The 9,432-nt window shown below is 34.2% G+C and overlaps 1 non-coding gene across 1 annotated transcript; it reads right to left on the bottom strand.

The window, feature by feature from the left end:
* Positions 1 to 964: 964 nt before the first annotated feature.
* Positions 965 to 1,070, bottom strand: LOC112654248 (U6 spliceosomal RNA). Its single transcript, XR_003132897.1, has one exon. It is a non-coding gene; the product is annotated as a U6 spliceosomal RNA (small nuclear RNA).
* Between the last annotated feature and the right edge of the window lie 8,362 nt (positions 1,071 to 9,432).

Below are 9,432 nucleotides of genomic sequence, written 5' to 3'. Positions count from 1 at the left end.
AAAATATCTGGAGTCATTTTAAACCACCAAATTTCGATACTTTTCTGTGCAGATGTAGGTACCAAGAACCCCTAACCAGTTAAATTTTCATTTCAAATATTTTGGGTGTTATTTCTATAAGTTTCATTTGATTCTTTTTATATACTCTATTTCTCTCACCGTGTTTGTGTTTGTCCTTAGGTCTTTGAGCAGGTTTATAGCTATTTTAATATCTTGTGTTATTCTTCCATCATTTCTGTCATCTGCATCAGTTTTCATTGACTGATTATTCTCTGGGTTATGAGTTACATTTTCCTACTTCTTTGTGTATTTAATAATCTTTTGTTTGGGTAATGGGCACTGTAAGTTTTATTTTTTGAATTTTCTTTTTCTTTTTTTTTTTTTCCTCTCTACCCTTTAAAGATTCTTGAAGTTTGTTTTGACTAGCAGTTTATTTATTTGTTGCTGATTAATGTGTAAACCTTTAGCGGTCTCTCTTGAATGCCCCAGGTATTTATTTCTTTGCACTATGGATGATCAGAATTTAAACATCTCTTATCTCAACATGTGATCATTTAGGAATTATTCAGGACCACTCTCTCCCCACCCAACACAGTACCCGTAGAAAACTAGTTTCATTCTAGTCATGCCATGCTTTGTGTTTAACAACAGATTCAAAGGAAGCTTTATGAAAATTTATGGAACTCTTGCGTTTAGCTATCTTCTATCTTTTGTATTTTGCCCCTCAAATTCCAGCCCCCTTTATGTGTGTGTCTGACTGAACACAGACAAGCTACTATTGTCTGTTTCCATGAGCTTTCCCTGCATCACAATATGGAAAGTGCTTCCTGAAGAAAGCTAGACTGATTTTAAGACTCGAGGTATCTTCCTTCTCTTAGGAATCATTCCTGTGCTGCCTATTTTCCGGTATCTGAAAACATACATTTCACATATTTTGTCCTATGTTCTCATTACTTTTTAAAAAAAAAATATGGAACACCTCATAAATTTGCATCCATTCTTGTGCAGGGGACATGCTAATCTTCTCTATATCATCCCAATTTTAGTATATGTGCTGCTGAAGGGAGCACCTATTTTCTTGTTCTTTATTGTAGGAGGACCAGTTATTCCATCATGGTGGAAGTGATGGTCTCAAGTCTCCATAATCCTAATTTTTTAAATGTTTAAATTGTCACTCACTCTTTTTCCTCCATGACATGTTCTAATTTTTTTTTTTTTTAACTTTATCTTCCATGTGGTAAATCAGCCTGGTCATTTTTCTAGTCTATCTAGTGTTTTCTTTAAATATCACATTTTCCAAGCTTACTGCTACTGTTTTATTCTTGGCATTTCTTTTAAAATCCCCTTGTTATTTTATAGATTCTATTACTTTTTCTTTAGAAGTTTGAATCATAAAATCCTCATCATCTTTAAATTTTTAGCAATTCTCTTGTTTGTGTTATCTTCTGTTAATGGATTCTCATATGTTTTGTAGATTTTGCCTGTGGATGTCAAATCAGTAGGCATTTTCCTCTGTGAAAACTTATAATACATGTGTCTTAGATTAAGCAGCTGTCCTTATAGAACATTTTGAGTTTGTTTTAGCAAGGGTCATGTGGATCTGTTAAAGACTAGTTTTATGTAGTTTCTCAGTTTGAGTTTAATGAGTTAATTTTATTTGGGATTCAGTACTTCTACATGCATAAACCTGGTTTTCTAATATCTTTATTATTTAAAAAAAACTGTTTTTTGTTTTGTTTTGTTTTGTTTTGTTTTGTTTTGTTTCCCAGTCAAGATTTGGGACTGATAACTTACCTTTTGGCTGTGCCCAATCTGTGTCTATGCCACTAGGGGCAAAGTTTTGTTTCTATTTTTGATGGGACAGCTTATGTCAGGATTTCTCTTTTGTCAGGGTCTCTGATATGTAAAGAAAAACCAAACAAACAAAATCTGTTATAGTGTTTCATTAAGAACAGGTCTGACTGCCTTATGTTCAATAGGTGCCTAACCCTCAAATTGTATGCCCACGTCCAATATATTTAATGCAATATTTGTGTGTTAGAATTAAGAAGGAAGTTTTTTTTTTTTTTTTAAGATTTTATTTATTTATTCATGAAAGACAGACAGAGAGAGAGAGAGGCAGAGACACGGGCAGAGGGAGAAGCAGGCTCCATGCAGGGAGCCCGAAGTGGGACTCGATCCCGGGATTCTGGATTATGACCTGAGCCAAAGGCAGACCTTAACCGCTGAGCCACCCAGGCATCCCAAGAAGGAAGTATTATCACGTGACTTTAATCTGACATCCTGAGTAGTTGTAATATGAATATGCTATCTCTCTTTTTCTTTGTCAAAGAAAGTTAACATTTATGAATTCTGTTGGACAGTCTGATTATGTAGGTACTTTGATATATTACATTAGTGATATATTAAATGAGACTCTTGTTTATGATTTTGAAATTGTTATATTTAAAAATATTTTAATCTTTTACCATATACCAGAAATTACCATAGATGTCCTGGGGAACATAAACAATGGAGCTCACCAGCCCCTCTGACCATGGGCAGCCTTCTGCAGGTCTCCTGCAGACACTCAAGAACTGGTTCCTTTAAATCTTAGTTGCCCTTTTAAACTGCTGCTAGTTTTGTTTTGTTTTGTTTTGTTTTGTTTTCTATGCCCCAAGGCAGAGGAATCTGCTCCCAGTCTCTCATTAGTATTTCTCCCCACTGCAGTTAGCACTGTCTGGAGCTAGGGTTCCTGTGGTTAGTTACTTGTCTTCATCTCTTGCTGTTCCCATGTGGTTCCTCTACCATTTGGGGTGCAGATGCTGTTCAGTAAATCCTCAGTTCTGCAGTAGGAATTACTTTATATATAGGTGTCCATTTGGTGTCAGCATGGAAGAGGTGAGTCATGATCTTCTTGTGTCACCATCTTGGACCCTCTCCTGTTCATTAAATTATATATCTGCCCTATATTACATATATATTTGTGTGTGTGTTTGTATATATACACATATACAAAGAGATGACATTAAATTATATTACGGACTATAATACTTATGGATAATATGATTTATGGGTTTTGTTTCAATATATAGAAGTTGATGGAGCATCAATTTAAAAAGATTGACCATAAATTGGTCATTTTTAAGCCTGGTTGATAACTACATAGAAATATATTATTCTCTCTACTCTTTAAAGAATAAAAGATTTCCATTAAAATGTTTTAAATATATATGTTTTTAAACGTTTTAAGCAGCATTAAAATTATGGCATTTTCATGAATTCTTTTATTACGTAAAGATATGTACTTTGCATTTAAAAATTTAAACTCACTATATATTGCTAAAGTTGTGCTACTTAAAGCAGAAAATTTCAAAATTGCATCTAAATAGAAAACAAAACTATTGAAAAGCTAATAAACCCTAAGTAGGAGCCTCATTACACAACAGGGCCTTATTATCAATTCCATTTATTGTTAATGACATACACTTGGAGCAATGGTTCTAACTGCAGCTTAATTTGAAGACAAAACAGCAAACTTCTTAGGCCTTTTTAGTTTCCTTTTGTAGTAAGTTTCTCATTGTGAAGTTTGAAAAAAATGCAAAGAATATTTTATTCTCGGAAATTAATTTTCACCTGGAGTATATTCGTTTTGAACGAACAATATAGAAAGATACTTGAAGGGGGATAAAAAAGGTATGTGGAATGTATGTTGAATGCTTTCTCGAATGAATGTAGGATTACATCCAGATTACACTAATATTAGAGACATAATATCATTTGTTACCTAAAAATGCCTTTTGGCACGCAGTGCAAGGTCCACAGCTGGGGCTTTTTAGCTTCTAATTGATATATTTAATGAAGCCATCCTCATGTATTGTTAGTTGTCCTTTTTAAAACAAAAGGTGTTTTTCCTGAAGGCTTGACTATCTTTTTGATATTTTTCAACTTCTTCAATCAGTTTTTTTTCAGGCAATACTGCTCAAACACAAAGAGAGCATTTTTGAAGCATGGATACTAACCTTCTATAGACCCATTTAAACTAGGAAAAAAACATGATATTGTATTCTCATTCTCCTAAGAATCGCTAGATTGGCTTTCAAGTAAACTAAACTACAGTTAAAAGAATCTTGCATTCTCTAAAGCAGACTGTTTGCACCCAGGGAAATTTTTATGTCTCTTGTGGTTGAAGGCACTTTTAATCTACTGTGGAACCAGCTTGAGTTATTAAAGAAGATTGTAAACCTTAGCTATTGGTCTATTCAAAGTCTGTTCCTCAGAACATCTTAGTGCACACTGAAGGACATGAAGTCTGGCTTCTTTTCTTTGATAGAGTATATTTCTACTACATCAAATACATCTCTGTATCCTGGGCGAGGGAGTTACCCTGTATGCATGTCTCAATAGTCTATATACCCTGTCTGCTAAAGGTCTTTCTTCTATACAGAAGAAGGGGAAGTAGTCAATTTTTTTTTTTATTTAATGGTGACCTTTATCAGTTTGCACTTTGGAAACTAATAAACAACAGTCAGCTTTTGAATATTAAAATACTTATTCCTGAGTGGAGATATGGACTACTACTATATTTCTGGAGTAGAACCACTTAGCCTGAAGGTAATACATGTTTTTTTTTTTTTTTCCTCATAAGAGAGAGTCACTTCCCTTTGATTTATAGTCCTCATAAGGAAGGTAATATATTTCATGATTAATTTTAACTCTTAATCATTTGCATATTGAATAAGAGATTCAGAAAAGACTGAGAAAATAACCATGTACCTTTACTTACATTTAATAATCAATAGGATTTATGTATTCAAAACATTTTTTATCATGCCTTTTTAAAAATGAATCTTGTGGAACTATATTAGCAAGATAGCTACCATTTTAGATCATCTTTTTATATTCTAAATTTATTTATTTATTTATTTATTTATTTATTTATTTAGATTTTATTTATTTATTCATGAGAGACACAGAAAGAGAGGCAGAGGGAGGGGAATCAGGCTCCATGCAAGAAGCCTGATGCGAGACTCGATCCTGTTACCAAAATTTCGGGATCATGCCCTGAGCCAAAGGCAGACACTCAACTGCTGAGCCACCCAGGCATCCTTATATTCTAAATTTAAAGATAGTATAGACACCTCTTTCGTCCTATGCCCACTTCTACGGCCTGTTGTCTACTTCAACCACTGTAAAGTCAACTAGGTGAACAAAGACTTTAGATTTGCTCAAATCCAATCTTACTTTGTCTTCTCTAGGGCCTATTTTCTGTACCTCCACAATTTGTGATGTCTGTGGGAAAAACCCGGTCTCATTTTATGAGCCATCCATACTTCAGGGGGCATTAACACCATCGTTGACCAATGAGGACAGGGAAACAGTGCAGTGTCTTCTTTATCCCAAGGGAAGGCAGATGTGAAGGTATTGCAATATCAACGTGAGCCACCTATACATGTAGCTAACCCAATAATGCATTCTACTGGCTTTCCTTCTCTTCTGTTTAGCAGTGCCTGAGTGCCCCACGTCAAAATTTTGCTCCCTTAGACCATAATCCCAAATAAACCTTGTCTTAGACTTGGCTAAAATAGATTTTTAATCTGGCACAGATTGCCTGAGGTCAAGTCCTAACTCTGTCTCATAGGAGTTATTACCTTAAAGTATTATTAACTTCTCTGAGCCTCTATTTGTAAAACAAGAGTTGTGTATACCACAGGCAATATTACAAAGATTAAAGTTATATAACATATGTAAATTATTTAGAATATGTTTTGCCTGTTGTAAGCACTATCAAAGCATGTGATTTTATTTTGTCCCATACATGTTATCTGAATTAAAAGTCTTTATAAAAAAAAAAAGTCTTTATTTTAGGAATTTTACATAATTATTACATACACAATTATTTTAGGAATTTCACACAAATATATGTAGCAGACTATATAATGACTTTTTTTAAACTTAATATAAATGCTACTCTATACACTCTGAGTTCACTATCTTTCATTAAAAAGTTGACTTTTAGTAAAATTCAATTATTGGAGCACCTGGGTGGCTCAGTCTGTTAGGTGTCTGCCTTCAGCTCAGGTCATGATCTGAGGGTTTTGGAATGGAGCCCTGAGTCAGGTATCTCCTACTCAGTGGAGAATCTCTTCTCCCTCAATCCCCTCCTCTTACACATGCATGTACAAGTGTTCTCTCTCTCTAATAAATAAATAACTTTTTAAAAATACATTAAAAATTAAGTTATTATTGTATGATTTTTTACTCTTCTTCCCTTTAAAAGATCTCTGCTAAACCAACTTGTCCATAAATAAACTAATGCATTTTGTCCAAGTCTTATTTGTCTTGAAATCCCCAGAAATGCAAGTAAAAGCTTTTAATTTGGACTAAATTGCATAAGTTAGTTATTGATTCTCACTGAATTTACTAGATAACCCAAGGTCTAGGGTTTATTATGTGGCATTTAATTATAGCTTCTCAAGATTGTGAGGGTTTTTTCTTTTAATATTCTATGAAGAAAATTACAGGAAACATTAAAAGTTTAAGTGATGGAACTTAAGTTGATGACATATTCATTCCCCTATTGTGGTAGACTGTAAAAGCTATTCAGTTTCGGGGATCCCTGGGTGGCTCAGCGGTTTAGCACCTGCCTTTGGCCCAGGGCGCGATCCTAGAGTCCCAGGATTGAGTCCCGCGTTGGGCTCCTGGCATGGAGCCTGCTTCACCATCTGCCTGCGTCTCTGCCTCTCTCTCTCTCTATGTCTATCATAAATAAATAAATAAAAATAAATCTTAAAAAAAAAAGCTATTCAGTTTCTAATAAAGAGGTAGAGGGTATCTCTACTTCTTGAATTTGTACTCAACCTTAAGATTTAGTTGTGGGCCCTAAAATGGAGCAGGACTGGTGGTGTACTAGATCGAACTCTAAACCTCAAGATATTCAAGACATTTCTACTTTCTCTGGAAACACTGAAAATCTCATGTGAAACATAATTCTGCAAGAGAGAAAATACATAGAGCCATCCTAAGCAAGTTCTTCAGACCTGCCTGATCCACCATGCTGACCCCAAACATACTAGCTGGTCCAGCCAAGATCAACCCAATCCAGTAAACTCAAATAGGACATCCAGATAATATGTAGGAACAGGAGCAATAACTAATTATTATTGTCTTAATGCAATTATATCTTTGGCAAGTTAACTGAGGTGTAATGGCAAAGAACAGACCTCACATATTTTAGGTGTGTGTGTATATGCATTTTGACCAATTTATATAATCCTGTAACCACCACCACAATTATGATATATACTACTTCTATCATCCCAAAGAATATAGAGTGTTTCTGTCACCCATTCATAATCAAACAACCCATCATCACCACTTTAACTCCTGGTAAAAGTTGATGACATTTCTGTCCCCATAGTTTGGTCTTTCTCAAAATGTCTTGTAAATGGAATCATAAAGCATCCTTTTAGTCTATTCCTACATTGACTTAGGATATACCTCGTGGGACTCATTGATGTCATAGTGTGAATAGAACACTACTTTTTATACTGAGTATTATATGGATATACAATGATTTGTTTGTTCATTAAGCATTTGATGACTTTTTAGATTATGTCCAGATTCTGATGATTATGAATAAAAGAATTGTGATATTTATTTTCAGGCATTTGTATAGACGTATACTAATTAATTTCTATTGCATCTAGTATATGATATTTTTTAGAATTTTAGTTGCTTTGCCCACTAGCCAGTACTTGTATTTGTCAGGTCTTTCATTACTGTTTCTTTTTTCTTTTTCTTTTTCTTTTTTTTTTTTTCTTTTTTACATTTGATTAGATATGTGGTGGTATCTCACTGTGGTTTTAAATTGCATTTGCCTAATGACTAATGACAGTGGGCATCAGTCATGTGCTTATTTTAATCCAAATTGCTTCTGTAGTGAATTATCTTTTCGTATATTTTACCATTATTATTATGTTATTTCTTTCCTTATTGGTGATTTTTGAGATTTCTTTGTATATTCTAGTTACCGGTACTTTATTAAATGAGTTTTGCAAATGTTTCTTTCTTAGATGATTGCTTGCCCTTTCTTTTAAAATGCTCTTTAAAAAAAAAAAAAAAAAAAAAAGAAAAAGAAAAAAAAAAAGAAAAGCTCTTTTGCAAGAAGCAAAGGATTAAATATCTGAAAAAGAATGTTCTATTTCAATATCAGAGTTTTTGTTTTTTTTTTTACTAATACCATGCTATATGATTACTATAGCTTTTAGAAAATATTAAAATCTGGCAGTATTAGTCTTCTGACTTTCTTTTCATTTTTCAAAATAGTTTTGGCATTTTTTTTGATATTTTGAATTTCCGATATAAAATTTAGAATCAGCTTATAGATTAAAAGTAGCTTTATAGGATTTTCTTGGGGACTGTGTTCAATTTGAGGTGAATTTACATCTTGATAATTTTAAGTCTTCCAATCAAAGAACATGAAATATGTTTCCATTTCCTTGACCTTCTTTGATATTTAGCAGTAATGTGATTATTTTTATTATACAAATTATGCCCATTATTTTGAGATTTATTATGTTATAGTTTTAGTAGTATTTTAAATTATTTAAACATTTATTATCTCATTCTTTATTGCTGGATTGTTTGGTGATTTATTCATTTATTTTGTATATTTTTTTTTTATTGGATTTCGACTTGCCAACGTATAACACCCAGTGCTCATCCCATCAAGTGCCCTCCTCAGTGCCCATCACCCGGTTACCCCATCCCCCTGCTCACCTCCCTTCCACTACCCCTTGTTCATTTCCCAGAGTTAGTAGTCTCTCATGTGCTGTCTCCCTCACTGATATTTCCCACTCATTTTCCCTCCTTTCCCCTATTATCCCTTTCACTATTTCTTATATTCACCATATGAATGAGACCATATAATGTTTGTCCATCTCTGAATGACTTACTTCACTCAGCATAATACCCTCCAGTTCCATCCACATAGAAGCAAATGGTGGGTATTTGTCGTTTCTGATGACTGAGTAATATTCCATTGTATATACAGACCACATCTTCTTCATCCATTCATCTCTCGATGGACACCAAGGCTCCTCCCACAGTTTGGTATTGTGGACATTGCTGCTATAAACATTGGGGTGCAGGTGTCCTGCCGTTTCACTGCATCTGTATCTTTGGGGTCAATCCCCAGCAGTGCAATTGCTGGGTCATAGGGTAGATCTAATTTTAACTCTTTGAGGAACCTACACACAGTTTTCCAGAGTGGCTGTAGCAGTTCACATTCCCACCAACAGTGCAAGAGGGGTCCCCTTTCTCCACATCCTCTCCAACATTTGTTGTTTCCTGCCTTGTTAATTCTCCCCATTCTCACTGATGTGAGGTGGTATCTCATTGTGGTTTTGATTTGTATTTCCCTGATGGCCGGTGATGCAGAGCATTTTCTCT

The sequence above is a fragment of the Canis lupus genome, chromosome 3 (assembly GCF_003254725.2).
Source record: "Canis lupus dingo isolate Sandy chromosome 3, ASM325472v2, whole genome shotgun sequence".
Classification (NCBI taxonomy): Eukaryota; Metazoa; Chordata; class Mammalia; order Carnivora; family Canidae; genus Canis; species Canis lupus.
This window is presented reverse-complemented; position numbering and strand designations above follow the sequence as displayed.